We start from the raw sequence: 27,766 nt of genomic DNA, 5'->3' as shown, positions 1-27,766 counted from the left end.
AAACATTTCCATAAGAGAAAGGCATTGGTTAACTCAAGGTTTGAAAATAGTTAACTTCAGGTGAAACCAGAGGTCATTATGGCAACACAGTATTTTAAGAGAAACCTCCTTTTAAATTTGTATAGAGAAGGAAAAAATATCGCTAGTTTGTTCCCTCCTGCCTCTTAAGAGAGATAAAAATGTCTGACACTTGGAGGCTATTTCCTCCATCTGGAGACCCCTGGCCTTCCTTTCTGTTACCCTTTCAGAGGGATTGGGGGCAGGAGGAGAAGGGGACAACAGAGGATGAGATGGCTGGATGGCATCACCGACTTGAGGGACATGAGTTTGAGTAACTCTGGGAGGCGGTGATGGACAGGGAGGCCTGGCGTGTTGCGATTCATGGGATCACAAACAGCTGGACATGACTGAGTGACTAAATGGAACTGAACTGAAAGATGACTTAAAATGTTTTTTAAACTATGTAATCTAGGACTGGGTTGGAGTATAGATAAGAAAGTTGGGGGGGGAGGAGCCAAGATGGCGGAGGAGTAGGACGGGGAGAACACTTTCTCCCCCACAAATTCATCAAAAGAGCATTTAAACGTCGAGTAAATTCCACAAAACAACTTCTGAATGCCGGCAGAGGACATCAGGCACCCAGAAAAGCAACCCAACTCTTCGAAAGGAGGTAGGAAAAAATATTAAAAACAAAAAAAAAGAGACAAAAGAGGGAGGGAAGGAGTTCCGTCCCGGGAAGGGAATCTTAAAAAGAGAGAAGTTTCCAAACACCAGGAAACCTTCTCACTGCCGAATCTGTGCCGAGCTTTGGAAGCACAGAGGGCAACATAACAGGGAGAAAAAATAAATAAACAATTAAAACTCGCAGATTGCGAGCCCTACGGTAACTCCCCCAGCGGAGAAGCAGCGCAGACGCCTGCATCCGCCATTAGCAAGCCGGGACTGGGCAGGGAGGCGCGGCGTGGGCTGCATCGCTGAGAGTAAGAATCTGGCCTGAATACCCTGAGCGCTATCTGAGCGAAATAATTTGGGCTAGCAAACCAGACTGTGGGATATCTACCACGCGAAAAGCCAGCCCTAACCTAAGACCGCCAGGCCCGCGCACGGAACAAACGACTGAACAGAGATAGCCGGCTGCAGACCTTCCCCCTCCGGTGACAGGCAGCCAGAGCCGGAAGGGGGCAATCGCAGCCCCAGAGAGACATTATCTATAAAACTGTAAGCAGGCTTCTTTGCTAACTAAAACTTCTTGGGGGTCTGGACGGTCAACATCTGCCTGAGAAGGTGCGCCGGTTTTACACCCAGATAACCGAGTGGCGGGGAGGCGATAAGTCTTAGCATTGGCGCTCGCCAAACACCTCATCACCTGAGCTGTTCGGACCTGGAAAGAGCACAAAACGCAGGCGCAACTGAGTCTGCACCTCTGAGGACTACCCGAGTGCCTGAACCTGAGAGGCTTGGACCTGGGAGGTGCATGCAGCCCAGGGCCAGCCTCGGATTGTTCCCGGCGGAACAACCTAGAGTCCGAGTAGTGTGGACAGGGAGGCTACACGTGCCGTGAGCGGGGGCAGACCCAGGGTGGCTGAGGCACTGCAAGCCCACGCCAGTGTTATTTGTTTGCAGCATCCCTCCCTCCCTCCCCACAGCGCGACTGAACAAGTAAGCCTAAAAAAAAAAAAAAAAAAAAAGTGTCCTCCACCGTGCCCTTGGTGTCAGGGCGGAAACCAGATACTGAAGAGACTAGCAAACAGAAGAAGATATAACAGAGGGAAACGCCTTGGAAGCTACAAGCAATAGATCAAAACCCTGTGGTTACTACGGACTACATAGGAAGGGGCCTATAGATCTTGAGAAATATAAATCTGACCAAGGAACTAGCCAAAAATGAACTGAACCCACAACACCCACACACACAAAAAAAAAATCCTAGATATATTTTTATTATTTTTACGATCATTCTTTCTTTTTTTTTTTAATTAAAAAAAAAAATTTTAAGTCCTCTATTGTTCCTTTAATTTTCACTTTTATAACCTATTACTTTGCAAAAAAAAAAAAAAGACCCTATTTTTTTCTTCTTCAGCAAACTTCATATATATATATTTTATAATTTTTTGACCTTGTTTTTGTTTGTTTGTTTGTTTTTTTCTTCTTTTCTTTAACATTGTATTTTTGAAATTCCAAACTCTACTCTAGATTTTTAATTTTCGCTTTTTGGTATATGTTATCAATTTTGTACCTATAGTTTTTTTTTATATAATTTCTGTGACTTTTTTTTTTCTTCTTCTTCTTCTCTGTTTCTTTCTCTTCTTCTTTGATATAACATTGTATATCTGAAATTCCAAACTTTACTCTAGATTTTTAATTTATGCTTTTTGGTATTTGATATCAATTTTGTACCTGTATTTTCTTTATAATTTTTGTGACATTGTTCGTATTTGTTTGTTTGTTTTCTCTCTTTATTTTTCTTCTTCTTCTTTTTTTTTTTTTTTTTTAACATTGTATTTTTGAAATTCCAAACTCTACTCTAGATTTTTAATTTTTACTTTCTGGTATTAGTTATCAATTTTGTACCTGTACTTTCTTTATAATTTTCGCGACCTTGCTTGTTTTTGTTTGTTTTTTCTCTCTTTCTTTTCCTTCTTCTTTTCTTTAACATCGTATTTTTGGAATTCCAAACTCTACTCTAGATTTTTAATTTTTGCTTTCTGGTATTAGTTATCAATTTTGTACCTGTACTTTCTTTATAATTTTCACGACCTTGTTTGTTTTTGTTTGTTTGTTTTTTCTCTCTTTCTTTTCCTTCTTCTTTTCTTTAACATCGTATTTTTGAAATTCCAAACTCTACACTAGATTTTTAATTTTTGCTTTTATGTATTTGTTACCAATTTCGTACCTTTAAGGACCCAATCTTCAGGACCCATTTTTCACTAGGAAGTGAGATTACTGGCTTGACTGCTCTCTCTCCCTTTGGACTCTCCTTTTTCTCCACCAGGTCGCCTGTGTCTCCTCCCTAACCTCTCTCTACTCTACCCAACTCTGTGAATTTCTGTGTGTTCCAGACGGTAGAGAACACTTAGGGAACTGATTACTGGCTGGATCTGTCTCCCTCCTTTTCATTCCCCCCTTTTATCCTTCTGGCCACCTCTGTTACCTTCCTCCTTCTTCTCTTCTCTGTATAACCCCGTGAACACCTCTGAGTGGTCCAGTTGTGGAGTGCGCATAAGGAAGTGACTACTGGCTAGCCCACTCTCTCCACTATTGATTCACCTCATCTCATTTGGGTCACCTCTAACTCCCTCCTCCCTCTTCTCTTCTCCGTGTAACCCTGTGAACCTCTCTGAGTGACCCTCACTGTAGAGAAACTTTTCATCTTTAATGTAGATGTTTTATCAATGGTGCTGTATAGAAGGAGAAGTTTTGAAACTACTGTAAAAATAAGACCGATAACCGGAAGCAGGAGACTTAAGTCCAAACCCTGACTCCAGGGAACTCCTGACTCCAAGGAACATTAATTGACAGGAGCTCATCAAATGCCTCCATACCGACACTGAAACCAAGCACCACACAAGGGCCAATAAGTTCCAGGGCAAGACATACCAAGCAAATTCTCCAGCAACAAAGGAACACAGCCCTGAGCTTCAAGATACAGGCTGCCCAAAGTCACCCCAAAACTATAGACATCTCATAACTCATTACTGGACATTTCATTGCACTCCAGAGAGAAGAAATACAGCTCCACCCACCAGAACACCGACACAAGCTTCCCTAACCAGGAAACCTTGACAAGCCACCTGTACAAACCCACACACAGTGAGGAAATGCCACAATAAATAGAACTCCACAAACTGCCAGAATAGAGAAAGGACACCCCAAACTCAGCAATTTAAACAAGATGAAGAGACAGAGGAATACTCAGCAGATAAAGGAACAGGATAAATGCCCACCAAACCAAACAAAAGAGGAAGAGACAGGGAATCTAACTGATAAAGAATTCCGAATAATGATAGTGAAATTGATCCAAAATCTTGAAACTAAAATGGAATCACAGATAAATAGCCTGGAGACAAGGATTGAGAAGACGCAAGAAAGGTTTAACAAGGACCTAGAAGAAATAAAAAAGAGTCAATATATAATGAATAATGCAATAAGTGAAATTAAAAACACTCTGGAGGCAACAAATAGTAGAATAACAGAGGCAGAAGACAGGATTAGTGAATTAGAAGATAGAATGGTAGAAATAAATGAATCAGAGAGGATAAAAGAAAAACTAATTAAAAGAAATGAGGACTATCTCAGAGACCTCCAGGACAATATTAAACGCTACAACATTCGAATCATAGGGGTTCCAGAAGAAGAAGACAAAAAGAAAGACCATGAGAAAATACTTGAGGAGATAATAGTGGAAAACTTCCCTAAAATGGGGAAGGAAATAATCACCCAAGTCCAAGAAACCCAGAGAGTCCCAAACAGGATAAACCCAAGGAGAAACACCCCAAGACACATATTAATCAAATTAACAAAGATCAAACACAAAGAACAAATATTAAAAGCAGCAAGGGAAAAACAACAAATAACACACAAGGGAATTCCCATAAGGATAACAGCTGATCTTTCAATAGAAACTCTTCAAGCCAGGAGGGAATGGCAAGACATACTTAAAGTGATGAAAGAAAATAACCTACAGCCCAGATTATTGTACCCAGCAAGGATCTCATTCAAGTATGAAGGAGAAATCAAAAGCTTTACAGACAAGCAAAAGCTGAGAGAATTCTGCACCACCAAACCAGCTCTCCAACAAATACTAAAGGATATTCTCTAGACAGGAAACACAAAAACGGTGTATAAACTCGAACCCAAAACAATAAAGTAAATGGCAACGGGATCATACTTATCAGTAATTACCTTAAACGTAAATGGGTTGAATGCCCCAACCAAAAGACAAAGACTGGCTGAATGGATACAAAAACAAGACCCCTACATATGTTGTCTACAAGAGACCCACCTCAAAACAGGGGACACATACAGACTGAAAGTGAAGGGCTGGAAAAAGATTTTCCATGCAAATAGGGACCAAAAGAAAGCAGGAGTAGCAATACTCATATCAGATAAAATAGACTTTAAAACAAAGGCTGTGAAAAGAGACAAAGAAGGTCACTACATAATGATCAAAGGATCAATCCAAGAAGAAGATATAACAATTATAAATATATATGCACCCAACACGGGAGCACCACAGTACATAAGACAAATGCTAACGAGTATGAAAGGAGAAATTAACAATAACACAATAATAGTGGGAGACTTTAATACCCCACTTACACCTATGGATAGATCAACTAAACAGAAAATTAACAAGGAAACACAAACTTTAAACGATACAATAGACCAGTTAGACCTAATTGATATCTATAGGACATTTCATCCCAAAACAATGAATTTCACCTTTTTCTCAAGCGCACATGGAACCTTCTCCAGGATAGATCACATCCTGGGCCATAAAGCTAGCCTTGGTAAGTTCAAAAAAATAGAAATCATTCCAAGCATTTTTTCTCACAATGCAGTAAGATTAGATCTCAATTACAGGAGAAAAACTATTAAAAATTCCAACATATGGAGGCTGAACAACACACTGCTGAATAACCAACAAATCACAGAAGAAATCAAAAAAGAAATCAAAATTTGCATAGAAACGAATGAAAATGAAAACACAACAACCCAAAACCTGTGGGACACGGTAAAAGCAGTCCTAAGGGGAAAGTTCATAGCAATACAGGCACACCTCAAGAAACAAGAAAAAAGTCAAATAAATAACCTAACTCTACACCTAAAGCAACTAGAAAAGGAAGAAATGAAGAACCCCAGGGTTAGTAGAAGGAAAGAAATCTTTAAAATTAGAGCAGAAATAAATGCAAAAGAAACAAAAGAGACCATAGCAAAAATCAACAAAACCAAAAGCTGGTTCTTTGAAAGGATAAATAAAATTGACAAACCATTAGCCAGACTCATCAAGAAACAAAGGGAGAAAAATCAAATCAATAAAATTAGAAATGAATATGGAGAGAGCACAACAGACCACACAGAAATACAAAGGATCATAAGAGACTACTATCAACAATTATATGCCAATAAAATGGACAACGTGGAAGAAATGGACAAATTCTTAGAAAAGTACAACTTTCCAAAACTGGACCAGGAAGAAATAGAAAATCTTAACAGACCCATCACAAGCATGGAAATTGAAACTGTAATCAAAAATCTTCCAGCAAACAAAAGCCCCGGTCCAGACAGCTTCACAGCTGAATTCTACCAAAAATTTAGAGAAGAGCTAACACCTATCCTGCTCAAACTCTTCCAGAAAATTGCAGAGGAAGGTAAACTTCCAAACTCATTCTATGAGGCCACCATCACCCTAATATCAAAACCTGACAAAGATGCCACAAAAAAAGAAAACTACAGGCCAATATCACTGATGAACATAGATACAAAAATCCCTAACAAAATTCTAGCAATCAGAATCCAACAACACATTAAAAAGATCATACACCATGATCAAGTGGGCTTTATCCCAGGGATGCAAGGATTCTTCAATATCCGCAAATCAATCAATGTAATACACCACATTAACAAATTGAAAAATAAAAACCATATGATTATCTCAATAGATGCAGAGAAAGCCTTTGACAAAATTCAACTTCCATTTATGATAAAAACTCTCCAGAAAGCAGGAATAGAAGGAACATACCTCAACATAATAAAAGCTATATATGACAAACCCACAGCAAACATTATCCTCAATGGTGAAAAATTGAAAGCATTTCCTCTAAAGTCAGGAACAAGACAAGGGTGCCCACTTTCACCATTACTATTCAACATAGTTTTAGAAGTTTTGGCCACAGCAATCAGAGCAGAAAAAGAAATAAAAGGAATCCAAATTGGAAAAGAAGAAGTAAAACTCTCACTATTTGCAGATGACATGATCCTCTACATAGAAAACCCTAAAGAGTCCACCAGAAAATTACTAGAAATAATCAATGACTATAGTAAAGTTGCAGGATATAAAATCAATACACAGAAATCCCTTGCATTCCTATACACTAATAATGAGAAAACAGAAAGAGAAATTAAGGAAACAATTCCATTCACCATTGCAACGGAAAGGATAAAATACTTAGGAATATATCTACCTAAAGAAACTAAAGACCTATACAGAGAAAACTATAAAACACTGGTGAAAGAAATCAAAGAGGACACTAATAGATGGAGAAATATACCATGTTCATGGATTGGAAGAATCAATATAGTGAAAATGAGTATACTACCCAAAGCAATTTATAGATTCAACGCAATCCCTATCAAGCTACCAACAGTATTCTTCACAGAGCTAGAACAAATAATTTCACAATTTGTATGGAAATACAAAAAACCTCGAATAGCCAAAGCGATCTTGAGAAAGAAGAATGGAACTGGAGGAATCAACCTACCTGACTTCAGGCTCTACTACAAAGCCACAGTTATCAAGACAGTATGGTACTGGCACAAAGACAGAAATATTGATCAATGGAATAAAATAGAAAGCCCAGAGATAAATCCACGCACATATGGACACCTTATCTTTGACAAAGGAGGCAAGAATATACAATGGATTAAAGACAATCTCTTTAACAAGTGGTGCTGGGAAATCTGGTCAACCACTTGTAAAAGAATGAAACTGGACCACTTTCTAACACCATACACAAAAATAAACTCAAAATGGATTAAAGATCTAAATGTAAGACCAGAAACTATAAAACTCCTAGAGGAAACATAGGCAAAACACTCTCCGACATACATCACAGCAGGATCTTCTATGACCCACCTCCCAGAATATTGGAAATAAAAGCAAAAATAAACAAATGGGACCTAATTAAAATTAAAAGCTTCTGCACATCAAAGGAAACTATCAGCAAGGTGAAAAGACAGCCTTCAGAATGGGAGAAAATAATAGCAAATGAAGCAACCGACAAACAACTAATCTCAAAAATATACAAGCAACTCCTACAGCTCAACTCCAGAAAAATAAACGACCCAATCAAAAAATGGGCCAAAGAACTAAATAGACATTTCTCCAAAGAAGACATACAGATGGCTAACAAACACATGAAAAGATGCTCAACATCACTCATTATCAGAGAAATGCAAATCAAAACCACTATGAGGTACCATTTCACACCAGTCAGAATGGCTGCGATCCAAAAGTCTACAAATAATAAATGCTGGAGAGGGTGTAGAGAAAAGGGAACCCTCTTACACTGTTGGTGGGAATGCAAACTAGTACAGCCACTATGGAGAACAGAGTGGAGATTCCTTAAAAAACTGGAAATAGAACTGCCTTATGATCCAGCAATCCCACTGCTGGGCATACACACTGAGGAAACCAGAAGGGAAAGAGACACCTGTACCCCAATGTTCATTGCAGCACTGTTTATAATAGCCAAGACATGGAAGCAACCTAGATGTCCATCAGCAGATGAATGGATAAGAAAGCTGTGGTACATATACACAATGGAGTATTACTCAGCCATTAAAAAGAATACATTTGAATCAGTTCTAACGAGGTGGATGAAACTGGAGCCTATTATACAGAGTGAAGTAAGCCAGAAGGAAAAACATAAATACAGTATACTAACGCATATATATGGAATTTAGAAAGATGGTAACAATAACCCGGTGTACGAGACAGCAAAAGAGACACTGATGTATAGAACAGTCTTATGGACTCTGTGGGAGAGGGAGAGGGTGGGAAGATTTGGGAGAATGGCAATGAAACATGTAAAATATCATGTAGGAAACGAGTTGCCAGTCCAGGTTTGATGCACGATGCTGGATGCTTGGGGCTGGTGCACTGGGACGGCCCAGAGGGATGGTATGGGGAGGGAGGAGGGAGGAGGGTTCGGGATGGGGAACACATGTATACCTGTGGCGGATTCATTTTGATATTTGGCAAAACTAATACAATTATGTAAAGTTTAAAAATAAAATAAAATTAGAAAAAAAAAAAAAGAAAGAAATATAAAAAAAAAAAAAGAAAGTTAGGGGGAAAGAATTATAAAATTAAGGGGGTGAAATCAAACTAAAAAAGTATATGTTCTCATAATGTTCATGTTTTTTGCCTTAGCAAATGGAAAAAGATTCTTTCTTCTGTCAGTTCTCAGACCCACATATTGAACATTTTCTTCCCCTCTAGTTTGAGCACTCTTGTTTCAACAACCACATGGCTTACTCCCTCATTTCCTTCAGGTCTCTTCTCAAGTGACACTTTATCAAAGACGCCTTCTCTTGCCACCTTCTATAAAACACACACACACACGCACACATGCATAAGCACACACACACACGTCTTCGCTCAGTCTCTTTGTAGCCTCTTCACCCTGACGACTCTTCCTAACACGTATATCCATTTACTCTCATCTCCCTCTGCTAGACTAGAAGCTCTGCAGGTTCAGGGACTTTGTCCTGTTTTGTTCACTCATGTATCTCCTATGTTTGTGTTTATGAAGCAGGAACATAGGGACACAGGGATAGTGGCCTGGGCTCAAATTTTGGAACTAGCGTCTTCTAGCTGTGTGATCTTGGGTAAGAGATTCATCTCTCTGAGCCCAACTAGCCTCACCTATCAAGAAGAAATCAGAAGGATGGTAACAATATATGCCAAACAGATTGCAGCTTCTGGTATATTATTATTGTCAATGTGGAAATGCAAAACTTCAAAATAAAGTAATTCCAATGTTTATTCTTCTATTTCTGGAGCATCTTGGGGCACTGATGTCTCCACAATTGAGATACATACAAAACTGACCTTTAAAAATAACTTTTAATACTCAAGAATATGCAATATGACCAAAATGTCTTCAGAGTCATAAGAATTCTTAAGATTCATAAAAATTGATGTATAAGAAATTCTCTTTCTTAGAAAGATAAGAAAAGCAGAAGACTGTCCTGTTAGTTTAAACTAAAAGGGGAAGTGTTAAAACCAGGTAAGACTATGATATCCAAGGTTAGGCAGTGGCACCAAGATTCAGAAGGGTCTTAGAACCGGGACTATCAGGAACCAAAGCTGCTTCTCTCTTCTTTTCCTCTCTGCCTCCCCATCCTTTCTCTTCCTTCCTCTGCTTCCTGTCTCTTCTTCTCCCTCATGCCAACTCATCTAAAGTAACAGACACACTTTTCCCTGCAGACAATAGTTGCTACAGTCTAGCTCTGTGTGGCCAGCAACCAGCTAGAGCCAAGTTTCAAAGTGTGATCTACATCAGAATCTCATGAAGGTGCATGCTGAGTATGAACTTTTTGGGACTCACCATAAGTGGAGGACTGGACTCTTCCTTTCTCATGAACTCTTCATGATCCTTATGCACCTGAAATTTGAGGGCCATAGAACCAGAATCTGTGTGCTAATTCTAAATCACAGGAGAGAAAGACTTATAGGCCTAAGCATACGCACTGGTCTCTTGTCATCTATGGCGAGAAGTGGGCAGAGTCACAGAATGTGAGTGGTCACAGGAGCCCACATCTGTAGTAGGACACCATCCTCACAAACAGGGATAATGTTCACTAAAGTTACATCTGCCCCTAAACAACCAGAAGCTGGAGAATGGACTCAGGTATGCTGCTATGAGAAAGGTTCACACTTTCAAAAACTTACATGCCACCAGGAATGGCCAAGAACCACAGGAAGAGGGTTTCTACCTTGCTTCTACCTTTCAGATCTCTCTTGGAACATGAATTAGCAGAATCAAATTCACCTTCAGAACCCTAGCAGCTAGAGAGTCTAGAAAATGCAGCTTTACCTTTTCAAGTTCTCCAAATGGAAGAAATGGAGGTTCTGTGAGATAAAGTGTAGATAAAATATAAATCCAGAGCCTTGGGTGCCTTTGGAGTTTGGTGGGTAAAAGAAGGCAGGCTCCATGGCCCTGGAAGTACAAGCCTCAATCTTTTTTTCTGTAAAATAATCAGTCATAAGAATTAAATAAAATTATGCATGTAAACAGGCTTCCCTGGTGGCTCAGAGGTTAAAGCGTCTGCCTGCAATGCAGGAGACCTGCATTCTATCCCTGGGTTGGGAAGATCCCCTGGAAAAGGAAATGGCAACCCACTCCAGTATTCTTGCCTGGAGAATCCCATGGACGAAGGAGCCCGGGGGCTACAGTCCACGGTATCGCAAAGAGTTAGACATGACTGAGCAACTTCACTTTCACTTTCTTTCATGCATGTAAATCATGAGAAACGCTGGGCTGGAAGAAGCACAAGCTGGAATCAAGATTGCTGGGAGAAATACCAATAACCTCAGATATGCAGATGACACCACCCTTATGGCAGAAAGTGAAGAGGAACTCAAAAGCCTCTTGAGGAAAGTGAAAGTGGAGAGTGAAAAAGTTGGCTTAAAGCTCAACATTCAGAAAACGAAGATCATGGCACCTGGTCCCATCACTTCATGGGAAATAGATGGGGAAACAGTGGAAACAGTGTCAGACTTTATTTTGGGGGGCTCCAAAATCACTGCAGATGGTGATTGCAGCCATGAAATTAAAAGACACTTACCACTTGGAAGGAAAGTTATGACCAACCTAGATAGCATATTGAAAAGCAGAGACATTACTTTGCCAACAAAGGTCCGTCTAGTCAAGGCTATGGTTTTTCCAGTGGTCATGTATGGATGTGAGAGTTGGACTGTGAAGAAAGCTGAGTGCCAAAGAATTAATGCTTTTGAACTGTGGTATTGGAGAAGACTCTTGGGAGTCCCTTGGACTGCAAGGATATCCAACCAGTCCATTCTAAAGGAGATCAGTCCTGGGTGTTCATTGGAAGGACTGATGTTGAAGCTGAAACTCCAATACTTTGGCCACCTCATGCATAGAGTTGACTCACTGGAAAAGACCCTGATGCTGGGAGGGATTGGGGGCAGGAGGAGAAGGGGACGACAGAGGATGAGATGGCTGGATGGCATCACCGACTCAATGGACATGAGTTTGAGTGAACTCTGGGAGTTGGTGATGGACAGGGAGGCCTGGCGTGCTGCGATTCATGGGGTCGTAAAGAGTCGGACACAACTGAGCGACTGAACTGAACTGATGCATGTAAAATGCCTATCTGGTAAATGACATAGAGACATTCAAGATGTAGCAGCCCTTATTATAATTTTAACCATTTTTATTAATTTATCTCTGTAAAAGAACATCAACTAGCATGTGCTTAGGCAATTATATATTAAAACTCTATGGCCTTCCCAGGTGGCTCAGTGGCAAAGAATCCACCTGTCAATGCAGGAGATGCAGGTTCAATCCCTGGGTTGGGAAGATTCCCTGGAGAAGGAAATGGCAACCCACTCCAGTATTCTTTCTAGGAAAGTCCATGGACAGAGGAGCCTGGTGAGCTACTCTATGGGGTCGCAGAGTTGGATATGACTTAGCTATTAAACAGCAGCAGCAGAAGCAGCAGAGTTCCCAGTAGTTAAACATATATAGTGAATACTATAGTTAACACTTTTCTGATTTTGAGCCTTAAAATCACTTAGAAAATAACCTGATACTTAAAAATGCAGTAGGCATCTTGTAACCAGGAGGCCGTACATGTGAGAACAAATGATAATGTCTCATAAGAGTGGAACAGAAAGACTGGCAGAGCCTGGGACACTTATGCAGTCATTGAGTAAATTATATTAGCCCCAGACCACTTCCCTCTGTAGTAAACTTTGTTTTATCAGAACAGTAAACCTTTATTTGTTTATATCACTGTAGTTTTATTTCTTTTCTTACAGATAAATATATTCCTGTCAATTAATAAAGACTCAATTCTTCTATTACTCTTGCAATGAAGAAGACATAAGAGATGTGTGTTCAATACCTGGGTCAGGAAGAACCCCTGGAGAAGAGCATGGTAACCCTCTCCGGTATTCTTGTCTGGAAAATCCCATGGACAGAGGAACCTGGTGGGTAACAGTCCATAGGGTCACAAAGAGTCAGACATGACTGAAGTAACTTAGCACACATGCACACAACACTTTTGGGTGAGATAAGGAGAATTTGCTCCCTGCTCTAGAGAACAGATGACTCAGCTGACAAGATGCGGTATGGCTGAGACTAAGTAGAGACTAAGGTCATTAAACCTCATGGGACTTGAGTGGACAGAGGATCATTTAAGAATTACAAGTGCCTATTGTTCAAAGTTTGGAGAAGGCAATGGCACCCCACTCCAGTACTCTTGCCTGGAAAATCCCATGGACGGAGGAGGCTGGTAGGCTGCAGTCCATGGGGTCCCTAAGAGTCAGACATGACTAAGCGACTTCCCTTTCACTTTTCACTTCATGCATTGGAGAAGGAAATGGCAACCCACTCCAGTGTTCTTGCCTGGAGAATCCCAGGGACGGCGTAGCCTGGTGGGCTGCCGTCTATGGGGTCGCACAGAGTCGGACACGACTGAAGCGACTTAGCAGCAGCAGCAGCAGCATTGTTCAAAGTTGCTTGCAGTATCGTATTATTATAATAAAACCTATTCACTTGATTAATATTTTGTAAATGAAATTTTGTGTAAACTAACGAAGGGTTAAATTTCTCTCTTGGATCAAAAAGGTGCATAACACATAAAATGCATGGGAAAGTAGGAGACCCAAGGTCAAATTGGGAACAAAAGGCCATGTAGAGTTTATGGGAACTGGGCTGGGTTCTATCCTTGCACAAACTGTGATATTTAGTATTGGGGTTTAAACCAGTTTTACTTGGGTATTGGGATTGGAAGGCTTATAGCTGACATTTAGATTGCATGCCCCATTCCAGTACTCTTGCCTGGAAAATCCCATGGATGGAGGAGCCTGGTAGGCTGCAGTCCATGGGGTCGCTAAGAGTCTGACACAACTGAGCGACTTCACTTTCACTTTTCACTTTCATGCATTGGAGAAGGAAATGGCAACCCACTCCAGTGTTCTTGCCTGGAGAATCCCAGGGACAGGAGAGCCTGGTGGGCTGCCGTCTACGGGGTCGCACAGAGTCGGACACGACTGAAGTGACTTAGCAGTAGCAGTAGATTGCATGTGTTTAATCCAATGACTTTAAAGCAAATTGGCCAAATGTAAGAATCTTAATACTGTATTTTTATCACTAAGACGTCAGAATGCTTTTAAACCATGTTTTATTTTTTCTCTTCTAAATAGAAGGAGACCTAAACGTAAATCTAAATAGGGGAAAAACTAAAGATAAAATGGTAAATTGATTCTTGCTGCTGCTAAGTCACTGCTGCTAAATCGCTTCAGTCGTGTCCAACTCTGTGTGACCCCATAGACGGCAGCCCACCAGGCTCCCCCGTCCCTGGGATTCTCCAGGCAAAAACCTGGAGTGGGTTGCCATTTCCTTCTCCATTGACTCTCATCATGCTGCAAAAGTACAAAAGTACCAGTCCCTGAGGACTTCCAATGTATGTTTGTGCCCTGTCATTTTTAACGTACATGAAAGAAATGAAATAAATTTTATAAATGTTCTCCTTTAAGATACATTAGTGAAAGGTTATTATGTTAGTCTTAGAATACACTCACATTTATTTACAATAAGCTAGGTGGTAGATCTAGTTTTCAGCTACATTCTGTGGCCCTGATGTTACATCACAGTATTAACATAATGCTGCCTCCGTTAGAATATCCTCTGAAAAAAAGTTGAGTTTCACACAAGTTTATAAATTATGCGAAAGAGTTGGCTGTGTTTGCAGCTGTGTGAAAAATTACCCTTCTATGGGCTCCAAAGGGCATTGTCCCAATGGGAAAAACACAGTCAGCTAGACCTAGATACTGGTTTTAGTAATTAATAGTATGCCATTCTCATCTTTTTGAACTGTGGTGGTGGAGAAGACTCTTGAGAGTCCCTTGGACTGAAAGGAGGTCAAACCAGTCAATCCTAAAGGAAACCCACCCTGAATATTCCTTGGAAGGACAGATGCTGAAGCTGAAGCTCCAATACTTTGGCCACCTGATGCAAAGAGCTGACTCATGGGAAAAGACTCTGATGCTGGGAAAGACTGAGAGCATGAGGAGAAGGGAGTGACAGGATGAGACGGTTGGACGGCACCAGTGACTCAGTGGACATGAGTTTGAGCAAACTTTGGGAGATAGTGACAAGTGACAAGGAAGCCTGGCGTGTTGCAGTCCATGGGGTCGCAAAGAGTCAGACACAACTTGATGACGGAACAACATCTTCAGTACTCTTTCTGCAACTTATTCATCCTCCGGGATTTCCTTCCTGTGTTTTAATTATGGTAAGAGCTCTAGGTTTCTTTACTACTTCACTCTATCAAAACAAGAAAGGATTTACTAAGTGGTATGCATATTGGTTAACCTGCTGACTAATGACAATTTGCTGAAATATATTCAAACTAAACATTACCTCATCTTGACATTTGCATTCTGTTTTTCACGTTAAATTGTAGAGTGAAAGATTGTTGCTGGTAAACGAAGCTGGTAACGTGCAAGCACATAAGGAAATTAGAAGAGAGAATGAGCAAAGGAACATTTAAAATAGAGTAGATCTCTTTTGTTAAACCCAAAGGCAAACTTAATTAACTCCTTTTAAAATTTGGGGATGAAAATAAGAGGAATTGGTAACTTTCTCATTCTTCTCCTCCTCATGATGCTTATGTGCATGTGTGTTCAGTCACTAAGTCACGTCCAACTCTTTGCAACCCCATGGACTCTAGCCCACCCGGCCCCTCTGTCCACAGGATTTCCCAGGCAAGAGTACTGGAGTAGACTGCCATTTCCTTCTCCATGGGATCTTCCCCACCCAGGTATCAAACCCATTGTCCTGCACTGGTAGGTGGATTCTTTACCGCTCAGCAATCAGGGGAAGTACTCCTCATGATACCTATTCCAAAACTCAGGGTACCAGAATATTGGTCATCATCATCACCTTTGTCTTCATCGTCATGACCCAACAGGCTGTATCCCTGCATCTGCAATAGCATCTGAGATCTGAGGCTCCTCTCACTGTCCTGACCCAGGTCCATCTCTGCAACAGGGAACTGATAAAACCTGCCCTTTCTGCCCACCAGTCATGTGCCAGGCCTGTGTCCAGAGTTTCACGGGTTCATCTTCTCCCCTCTTCTATGAGACAGAAGTCGGTATTTCCCAAAGCAAATTGCATTGTATCAGAAGTACTAGAAGTGCTTATTTAAAATACAGATCCTGGGACCTGTGCCAGTTTTACCGCATCACAACCTTCTAGGGATCTTATGCACACTAAATTTGGATTGTAGCTAGATACAATTTTTAGCCCAGTTCTACAGCTCAGAAGCATAGACAGAAGTAGCCTGCTCACAGTCGCCTGGCTACTAAAGTGGCAGGGGCCTGGCTCCATGTTCTCATCCTCAAACTCCAAGCAGTCTTGCATCAGCTGCGTCACTGAAGGTTCCAGTGTAGCAGGGACTGTTCTCTCCCATAGCTATCCCAACACACCCAGGGTGAAGTATACAGCATTTGAGGATGTGACCACTTCTGTCAAACTGCCTGGGTTCAAATCTTGGCCCATCCATTATCAGTCCTGTGACCCTTTACTAAATCTTGCTGTATCTCACTCAGTTCTTCTATCAATAAAATGGGGATTAAAGCACCTACTTCATAGGGTTCTTTTAAGGCTTAAATTACTACACAGAAAATTCTTAGAACAATGCCTGAAATATTGTAAGTACCTAGTGTATTATGTGTAAGCATTTCCTGCTTAAGCTTAACCATCGAACACAACTGAGCATGCCCTCACACAAACTTAACCTAACTAAACTCTGGCCAGGCAGCACCTCTAAGTCAAAGCATATTTAATACTTTGTGATTAACTCAAGATTTTTAGTTTATATCTCATCTTTTTAAAAAAAAATTTTATAGCTGTGATCCAGGTGATTTTACTGGAAGCTGCTGCTCTTGCGTTAATTCTACCCTTGTGTTTCTGACTGAGGAGACTATTTGATATTTATAAAGTTGGAAAAACAGCCAGCTCAATGTTATTTCAGAACATTGTTTATATTAAGATTTATGGATAAATGTTCAAAAGTAACTAATGCCCCTCAAAGTTTGACCCTTATGCTAGTATGTTGTAGAATTTTTGGAAGAGCTTGAAAACATCAAAATACACAAGCTATTCCATTTATCACTTGTTGCTGCTGCTGCTGCTAAGTCGCTTCAGTCGTGTCCAACTCTGTGAGACCCCATAGACGGCAGCCCACCAGGCTCCCCCGTCCCTGGGAATCTCCAGGCAAGAACACTGGAGTGGGTTGCCATTTCCTTCTCCAATGCATGAAAGTGAAAAGTGAAAGTGAAGTCACTCAGTCATGTCCGACTCTTCGTGACCCCATCGGCTGCAGCCCACCAGGCTCCTCCGTCTGTGGGATTTTCCAGGCAAGTGTACTGGAGTGGGGTGCCATTGCCTTCTCCACTAGCCAATGAGAGGTGAGTAAATATTTGCACTGGGGAATGGCAGGGAGGATTTCTGGTAAAGGTTTATCTACTCCTTAAAAAACAGAATTGGATGAGAAGTTTCCCATTCTTCTAGATATTGCCAAGCCGTGAAATTCTGAAGTTTAAGCTAAGAAAATCAGGCAGAGCCCAGAGGTTACAGAGATGGAGAGGAAGAGCCAAAATGCACTGATAATGCACCTGGAGCCTACTCTGCACCTGGACTTCTCATTATATAATACATTTACTAATACTTTAGCCAGCTTTAATAACAGTTTACCATCACTTGAAGATGAAATCATCCTAAGAAAAAACTCCTTGTGCGTGTGTGCTAAATCGCTTCAGTCATGTATGACTTTTTGCAACCCTATGGACTGTGGCCGGCCAGGCTCCTCTGTCCATGGGATTCTGTACACAAGAACACTGGAGTGGGTTGCTATGCCCTCCTCCAGGGGATCTTCCCAACCCAGGGATTGAATCCCATATCTCTCACGTCTCCTGCATTGGCAGGCAGGTTCTTTACTACTAGTGTCACCTGGAAAGCCCTTTAAAAAACACTCCTTAGTCTAATGAAATGCTTCAGCTTTGGTTTGCTTACACTCATCCTCAATCCCTGTGCTGGGGCAGGGAAGTGTGAAGTACTATTGATGAGTTGCTAAAGGTTCAGTGTGGTTTTTACCTGAGAGAAATAAACTTTGCGGGGACCTAGTCCTCAGGAGGCTCCTACACTTATCTGAGTTTTACCTCCTGGAACCCTGCTACAATTGCTGGGGACTTCAATACCCCATTATCACAGACAGATCTAGTAGGCAGAAGGTAAGTAAGGACATAGTCGAATGCAAAAACATTAATCAAGTGGATAGAACAGACATCTACAGATGACTTCATCCAAACAACAGTGGAATACACATTCTTGACACATTCACATGTAGAACACTCACCAAGATAAACCACATTCTGTGCCATTAAACACACCTGAACAAATTTAAAATAATAAAAATTATATGAATATATATAAGCTGATGATACTCTCAGTCCACAATGGAATTAAACTAAAAATCACTAACAAAAAGATAGTTGGAAAATCCCCAAATACTTGGAAATCAAACAATACACTTCTAAATAACATATAGGGCAAAGAAGTCTCAAGGGAAATTTTAAAATATTGGGTTGGCCAAAAGGTTCCTTCAGGAAAATCCCAAATGAAACTTTTGCCAATCCAATGTTTTGAACTTAATGAAAATGGAGACATCAAATACTCGTGAGGGTGTGGCACAGTAAGAACTCTCATTTATTGCTAATGAAAAGGTAAAATGGTGTAGTTTCTTTGGAAGGCAGTTTGGCAGTTTTTTTACAACCTTAAATATACTCTTAAGGCTTCCCTGGTGGCTCAGAGGTTAAAGCGTCTGCCTGCAATGAGGGAGACCTGGGTTCAATCCCTGGGTCAGGAAGACCCCCTGGAGAAGGAAATGGCAACCCACTCCAGTATTCTTGCCTGGAGAATCCCATGGACGGAGGAGCCTGGTGGGCTATAGTCCATGGGGTCACAAAGATACCACATGATCCAGCAGTCATGCTCCTTGATAGTTACCCAAAGGAGCTGCAAACTTATGTTCATACAAAAACCTGCACATGGATGTTTAAAGCAGTTTTATTTGTAATTGCCAAAATTTAGAAACAACAAAGATTTCCTTCAGTAGATGAATGAGTAAACAAACTGTGGCACATCATAACAGCAGAATGTTATTCAGCTCTAAAGTAAATGGGCTGTCAAGCCGTTAAAGGACACAGAGGAAACTTAAATACATACTACTAAGTGAAAGAAACCAATCTGAAAAGCTACATGTTGTATGATTCCAAATATATGACATTCTGAAAAGGCAAAAGAAAAAGCAAGAGAGTTCCAGAAAAACATCTATTTCTGCTTTAATGACTATGCCAAAGCCTTTGACTGTGTGGATCACAATAACTGTGCAAAATTCTGAAAGACATGGGAATGCCAGACCACCTGACCTGCCTCTTAAGAAACCTATATGCAGGTCAGGAAGCAACAGTTAGAACAGGACATGGAACAACAGACTGGTTCCAAATAGGAAAAGGAGTACATCAAGGCTGTATATTGTCACCTTGCTTATTTAACTTATATGCAGAGTACATCATGAGAAATGCTGGACTGGAAGAAACACAAGCTGGAATCAAGATTGCCGGGAGAAATATCAATCACCTCAGATATGCAGATGACACCACCCTTATGGCAGAAAGTGAAGAGGAACTCAAAAGCCTCTTGATGAAAGTGAAAGAGGAGAGTGAAAAAGTTGGCTTAAAACTCAACATTCAAAAAACGAAGATCATGGCATCTGGTCCCATCACTTCATGGGAAATAGATGGGGAAACAGTGGAAACAGTGTCAGACTTTATTTTGGGGGGCTCCAAAATCACTGCAGATGGTGACTGCAGCCATGAAATTAAAAGACACTTACTCCTTGGAAGAAAAGTTATGACCAACCTAGATAGCGTATTGAAAAGCAGAGACATTACTTTGTCAACAAAGGTCCATCTAGTCAAGGCTATGGTTTTTCCAGTGGCCGTGTATGGATGTAAGAGTTGGACTGTGAAGAAAGCTGAGTGCTGAAGAATTGATGCTTTTGAACTGTGGTGTTGGAGAAGACTCTTGATAGTCCCTTGGACTGTGAGGAGATCCAACCAGTCCATTCTGAAGGAGATCAGCCCTGGGATTTCTTTGGAATGATGCTAAAGCTGAAACTCCAGTACTTTGGCCACCCCATGCAAAGAGTTGACTCATTGGAAAAGACCCAGATGCTGGGAGGGATTGTGGGCAGGAGGAGAAGGGGACGACAGAGGATGAGATGGCTGGATGGCATCACTGACTCGAAGGACGTGAGTCTGAGTGAACTCTGGGAGTTGGTGATGGACAGGGAAGCCTGGCATGCTGCGATTCATGGGGTCGCAAAGAGTCAGACACGACTGAGCAACTGAACTGAACTGATAGAGATAGTAAAAAGATCAGTGGTTGCCAAGAGTTGGAAAAGGCGGTGATATGAAGAGGTGGAGCAAATAGAATTTTAGGGCAGTGAAAACACTGTCTGATGGTGGATCCACGTGATTATAAATGGTCCCTGACTTACCACAGCTCAACCTAATAATTTTTCAACTTTATGATGATGTAAAGCAATACACACTCAGTAGAAATTGTACCAAATTTTGAATTTTGATCTTGTCTCTGATGCTGGGCAGCAGCAGTGACCACAGCTCCCATTTAGCCATATGATTGAGAAGGCGAACAGCTGGTACACTTACGACATTTCTGTACACATACAATCATTCAGTTTCTCCCTTTCAGTTACATGAAATATTCAACACTTTATTGTAAAACAGGCTTGGTGTTATATGACTTTGCCCAACAGTAGGCTAATGTCAGTGTTCTGAGTGTGTTTAAGGTGGACTAGAACATGATGTTCGGTAGGTGTATTAAAAGTATTTTTGACTTAGAATATTTCCAGCTTACAATGGGTTTTTCTGGATATAACCCCATTGAAAGTCAAGGAAGATTGGAATATAATTGTCCAAACCTATAGAATATACAAGAATGAATCATAAAGTAAACTATGGGCTTTGGGTGATAATAATTTGTCAATGCAGGCTAATTAATTATAATAAACATTCCAATCTGATGAGGGATGTTTACAATGGTGAAACTGTTCATGTATGGGGACAGAAAGTATATGATAAATCTTTGTACCTTCCCCTCAATTTTTCTGTGAATCTAAAACTGCTCTAAATAATGAAGTCTGCTTTTTTAAACTAATGATGATGATATAGGTTCATAATCCCTTATCCATAATCACAAAATCAAAAAATCTCTAAAAACCAAAAGTTAAAAAAAAATTTTTCTGGGGCACAACCTGACCTGAATTAACATGAGACTGTTTATGAATACACTTTGTACGAATATTCATGTATTTCACTACAGAAATACTAACATATTTGGGGGACTGGAGAAATCATGCAAGATACAGTGTGTCTCTCTTATTTCTATTTTAAAATCTAAAAAATTTTGAATTCCAAAATACATCTGATGCCAAGCATTTCAAACAAGGAATTACTGTCCTATAACGTAATTGGTATTTACTAGGAGCTATTCGAAGTGCTTTATATTTGTTAAATCAGTTCATCTAATTAGTGTAATTATGGTGTTACCAAAACTAGGGCATCTCCAGAAGGACATACAGTCCAAGAGTACTTGAAAAAAGAAAATGTCTTGTGTACCCCAGTCTTTTGGAGAAATTTGGTCACCCTCTCCATGTTACTTGGCAGAACTCAATCTCAGGGATCGACCTTTAGAGAAGATGTACTTCATCTGCAAGAAATCCCTTCTTGCAGATGGAGATGTCAACTGAAAAATTAGTCACAACCTGAATGTAGAGAGTGTTTTATTCAGTGGGAATGTTTAGGACTCCAAACCCCAGAGAGCAGTCTCTCAGGGGTACTGAGATGCTTGGAGTCTTAAACCCTCCCACAGAATAAAACACTCTCTACTTTCAGTCAATAGAGACAAGTTTCAGCATCACAGACTCACTGGACATGAGTTTGAACAAACTCCAGGAGATGGTGAGGATGGGGAAGCCTGTCACGCTGCAGTCCATGGAGTCACAAAGAGTTGGACTGAACGATAACATGCTAATTCACTGAAGCTTAAAGAAGAAAGAAAAGAACTCTTTCAACATAGATCCTATTTTTTTTTTGACAATATCAATTTGTGAAAAGTAAATGTGAATGGAAAAAATGAAGTGAACAAGAATGAAAATCTAAATTATATTTCCATTTACAGTAAAATCATTAGACAAATTGTACTCCGTAGTTCTGACCAGTTCCTTCTTCAACAGCAAATACATACTGGAGGTATGAAAATTCCTTATGGAAATGAAATGCTTTATCTGATGAGAGGACTTCATTGTTCAAAAAGTAAATATTTATTGGTTTCTAAGGAATAAATATTTACTGGTTTCTAAGGATGAATGACTAGGGAAAGAAACTGTATTGAATTCATACTGTAATTCCTTTCTTTAGTTATCCACTTCCTGATGTACAGAACTAAATCAAATCAATGGGAAATTGATTTCAAGCTCAGCTTGAATGGTAAAATATCTCCAGTTAACCTAATATTCCATATTACTTACTATGCCTCCATTATGTAGCAAAGAAAGGCTAAATAGGCCTCAATTAGATGACATATCATCACATCACATTGATTACAAGCTTGACTTGTATAACACGCATGTCCTCTGGTTTCAAGAGCTATGCAAATGAGCTAAACTAAAAAGCAACAAAAAGAATAGTCAGTCCTCTTGCTGACACAATAGAAAATAGCAAAGGCAATTTATCATAATTGAGTGAGGAGGTGGTACTGTCTTATTCACCTGATTCTTTGAACTTTTTAAAAAGTTCAAGGTAGAATGCATCATTGTCATCCAGACTTCAATAGTGGTTTATATAAGTAAAACATTTTTTGTCTAGGAATATCAGACTAATTTATCCACAGGAGTTATAATTGGGAGATGCAGAATTTTCACTTAACATGACTAGATGCAATCCCAAAGAAGATGACTGACCCTCTGTCCTCCGTTTATTCACTAATTTAGCTCATTTGGTATAAACCTTATCTCCAGGTTCAATAAAGAATAAGGTAAGGTATCTGAATAAGATATGATTCCTGCTTGCCTTCAAAGAACAAAAAGCTTTTAGTCTAATGCAGAAGATAAGGATATTATGCTGTTGACTTCAGTGCTAGAAAATCATTAAGAGTCTTTGGAAAGCAATGTTTGACCTGTGATCTTAGTTGGAGTCCCCAGAAGCAGACCCTGAGGTGAGGATTTGTGTGCAAGGAAGTACTCCCTGAAGAAAATGTTAAGGAAGAGAGAGAAGTACAACAAAGAGGAAAATAAATCAAGAAGACTTTAATTTCAGAGAATTCCCAGGAAAGCAGTTTCAGCCTGAGTCCACCTGATGTTTCTGGAGTATAAATTACAGCCACAGATATGTTGTGCCTTACGGCTAGGGGCTGAATTCTCATCTCTGGATGTGATCATTCATCAGCTGAGCATCCCCTTAGGGAATCATAAACTCCCAGGCCCTTCCAGTTCTGTGTCTGTGGGAAAAGGTGCTGCAGTGGCCTGAGGACAGTCCTCTGAAGAAGACTGGCAGTGAGAAGGTTGAAAGGAGAAGCATATTAAAGCTGGGGAGGGGACACAGAAAACTAAAAGAAGTCTGAGGGTACCCATGCAAACAATGGCAATGTCCACTGTCAAGATATGTGGAAAACAGTTGGAGAAAACATTTCCCTACGTAATTACCAGCAGCCTTGCACTAGTCAGTCGCTCAGTCATGTCCAGCTCTTTGCAACCCCATGGACTGTAGCCCACCAGGCTCCTCCGTTCGTGGAATTCTCTAGGCAAGAATACTGGAGTGGATTACCATTCCTTTCTCCAGAGGATCTCCCCTACTCAGGGACTGAACCCAGGTCTCCTGCACTGCAGGCAGATTCTTTACCATCTGAGTCACCGGAAAGCCCTTATGACCCCTCAAAAAACACCCCCCCCCCAAAAAAAAACACATAGGTTGAGTGAGATACAGATGCTTCTTCCAGAAAGGTATCTAATGCAGTGATTCAGGTGTTTACTCCATCATTAGAATGAGAGGACAGCCAGTCTACTAGGCATTCAAGAATGGTTCCCTGTGGGAAGGACCTAGAGGGAAAGGAGCCCTCAGCCATGGTCAGGAAGTTGATAAATCAAGACTGCTATTGCAGCTGGGGCCAGAGGAACACATCTCAGCTGTGATCTAGGGAAGTGCTGCTGCAACCCAGGGTTCTGGAGCCCCACTGCACTTGCTGGAGCCTCACCCGCAAAATGCACGAATAAATGAATCAATCAAGCAGTCAGTGAAAGCGGTTTTGCTGGTTTTTTTAAATCACAAAAATGTTATATTTTATAGGATTTCTACTTAAAATCAAATAGTGAAAAAATAATGAACTATAAACTGTAGAATTCCAGTTGAGCTATTTCCAATCCTAAAAGATGATGTTACTAAAGTGTTGCACTCAATATGCCAGCAAATTTGGAAAACTCAGCAGTGGCCACAGGATTGGAAAAGGTCAGTTTTCATTCTAATCCCAGAGAAAGGCAATGTTCAAACTACCACACAATTGCACCCATTCCACATGCCAGCAAAGTTATGCTCAAAATCCTTCACACTAGACTTCAACAGTACATGAACTGAGAACTTCCAGATATACAAGCTGGGTTTAGAAAAGGTAGTGAAACTAGAGATCAAATTGCCAACATCTGCTGGATCATAGAAAAAGCAAGGAAATTCCAGAAAAACATCTACTTCTGCTTCCTTGACTACACTAAAGACTTTGGCCGTGTGGATCACAACCACTGTGGAAAATTCTTAAAAAGATGGAAATCCCAAAGCACCTCACTGTCTCCTGAGAAGCCTGTATGCAGGTCAAGAAGTAACAGTTAGAACCAGACATAGAACAACAGACTGGTTCCAAACTGGGAAAGGAGGACGTCAAGGCTGTATACTGTCACTTTGCTTATTTAAGTTCTATGCAGAGTACACTATGAAAAATGCCAGGCTGAATGAAACACAAGCTAGAATCAAGTTTTCCAGGAGAAACATCAACCTCAGATATGCAGATGATACCACTCTAACAGAAGAAAATGAAGAGGAACTAAAGGGCCTCTTGATGTACGTGAAAGAGGGGAGTGAAGAAGCTGGCTTAAAACTCAATATTCAAAAAAATAAAATCACAGCATCCTGTCCCATCCCTTCATGGCAAGTAGATGGGGAAAAATTGACAGATTTTATTTTCTTGGGTTCCAAAATCACTGCAGATGGTGGCCACAGCCATGAAATTAAAAGACACTTGCTCTTTGGAAGAAAATCTATGACAAACCTAGACAGAGTATTAAAAAGCAGAGAAATTACTTTGCCGACAAAGCTCCATATAGTCAAAGCTATGGTTTTTCCAGTAGTCATGTACGGATGTGAGAGTTGGACCATAAAGAAGGCTGAACACCAAAGAATGGATGCTTTCGGATTGTAGTGCTGGAGAAGATTCTTGAGAGTCCCTTGGACTGCAAGGAGACCAAACCAGTCAACTCTAAAGGAAAGCAACCCTGTATATCATTGAAAGGACTGATGCTGAAGCTCCAATACTTGACACCTGATGCAAAGAGCCTCACTGGAGAAGATCCTGATGCTGGGAAAGATTGAGGGCATGAGGAGAAGCAGATGACAGAGATGGCTGGATCGACTCAGTGGACACAAGTTTGAGCAAACTCTGGGAGATGATGAAGGACAGGGATGCTTGGCGTGCTACAGTCCATGGGGTCACCAAGAGTCGGACACAACTTAGTGATTGAACAACAACAAAAATATAGAAACATACTTTGTTCTATGTGTGAAGTAAACAAGTAGCTTTGATAACAATCGTCTATCTTTTTAAAATCTCCTTTACGTATTTCTCTCACCTTTCATCCTCCAACTCTGGCAACAACCAATCTCTTCTGTGTCTATGAGTTTGGGTTTGTTTTTTTTTTTTTTTAAGAATACACATATATGAAAGCTCATATGGCATTTTTGTCTGATTTTTCCTCTTAGCATAAGGCCCTCAAGCTTCATCCATGTTGTTGCAAATGACAAGATTTCATTCATTTTTTTGACTGAATAATATTCATTGTGTGTGCGTGTATATATATACACACACACACACAAAATGTGTATACATACTCTCACACACACACACACACACATATATACCACATCTTGATCTATTCATCTATCAGTGGGTATTTAGGTTGCTTCCATATCTTGGCTATTATAAATAATGCTCCAGTGAATATGAGGATGCAGGCATCTTTCCAAGTTAGTGTTTTCATTTTCTTGGGACAAATACCAGAGGTAAAATTAATGAATCCCATAGTGGTTCTTTTTTAGTTTTTTGAGGAACCTCCACATGGTCTTCTGTAATAGCTGTCAATTTACATTCTCATCAACAGTGCACTAGAGTTTCCCTTTTCTCTACATCTTTGCTAACACCTACTATTTCTTGTCTTTTGATAGTAGCTATTCCAACATATATGAGGTGATATCTTATTGTGGTTTAGATTTGCATTTCCCTGCTAACTAATGATATTTAGCATCTTTTCATGTACCTGTTGGCCATCTGTATGTCTTCTTTGGAAAAATGTCTGTTCAGATCTTCTGAAATTTTTAAATTAGATTGTGTTTTTGCTTTTGAATAGTATACGTTCTTTGGATATTAACCCCTTATCAGATATATGATTTGCAAATATTTTCCTTCATTCAGTAGGTCGCCTTTCATTATTTTGAAGCTTGCTTTGCTGTGCAGAAGCTTTTCAGTTTAATATAGCCCTGCTTGTGTATTCCTGCTTTTCTTGCTTTGACTGTCAGATACGAAAAACTCATCACCAAAGAGTTCACTGCATATTCTTTCTTCTAGGATTTTTATGGCTTCAGCTTTTTCTAAGTGCTCTAAGAATATAGTTCTGAATGTATCATGGAATCCTCCTTGTAGAATGTACATGTCTTTCATGGTCTTCCTCATAGTAGTTGGATTGTGTGTTGATTGCATGCATATTCAGTCATGTCCAACTCCTTGTGACCCCATGGACAGTAGTCCACCAGGCTCCTCTGTCCATGACATTTTCCTAGCAACAATACTGGAGTAGGTTGCCATTTCCTCCTCCAGGGGATCTTCTCGACCCAGGGGTCGAGCCCGCATCTGCTGCATTGTAGGGCAGGTTCTTTACTACCAGTTTTTCTCAGCTTATGTTTCTCAAACTTAGTTCCTAGAAGCTTGTGTTAAAAGTATAATGGCAACTATTTCAATCCTTATCTATAGCAAGCAATCAATAAAATGATTATCCATTTCTTTATATTTAAAACTATATGCTTGGCTGATGCATGTTGATGTATGGCAGAAACCAACACGATATTGTAATGCAATTATCCTTCAATTAAAAATAAACAAACTTTATTATGTTGATGTTTGGTAGAAACCAACACAATACTGTAAAGCAATTATCCTTCGATTAAAAATAAATTCACAAATTTTTATAAGTTTACAGCTTATAAAAGAAAAAAAAACTTAAAAAAAAAGCTGTACAGTTTAAGAGCTTCCAGATATGTTTAAGAGCTTCCAAATGGACTTCCCTGGTGGCTCAAATGGTAAAGCGTCTGTCTACAATGTGAGAGACCTGG

The 27,766-nt window shown here is 40.2% G+C and overlaps 2 long non-coding RNA genes across 5 annotated transcripts in view; one reads left to right on the top strand and one right to left on the bottom strand.

Moving 5' to 3' along the window:
• The window catches only part of LOC147371286 (uncharacterized), a 194,721-nt gene that overhangs the window by 91,108 nt on the left and 75,847 nt on the right, over nucleotides 1-27,766 (bottom strand). The gene's annotated exons all lie outside the window — the stretch shown is intronic.
• Nucleotides 98-15,388, top strand: LOC147371288 (uncharacterized). The gene is made up of 3 exons (XR_015163424.1): nucleotides 98-670; nucleotides 12,791-12,961; nucleotides 14,867-15,388. It is a non-coding gene; the product is annotated as an uncharacterized LOC147371288 (long non-coding RNA).

Source organism: Bos grunniens, chromosome 5 (assembly GCF_055505025.1).
Source record: "Bos grunniens cultivar Pamir isolate PY7600 chromosome 5, Bosgru_T2T1.0, whole genome shotgun sequence".
Taxonomy (NCBI): Eukaryota; Metazoa; Chordata; class Mammalia; order Artiodactyla; family Bovidae; genus Bos; species Bos grunniens.
This window is presented reverse-complemented; position numbering and strand designations above follow the sequence as displayed.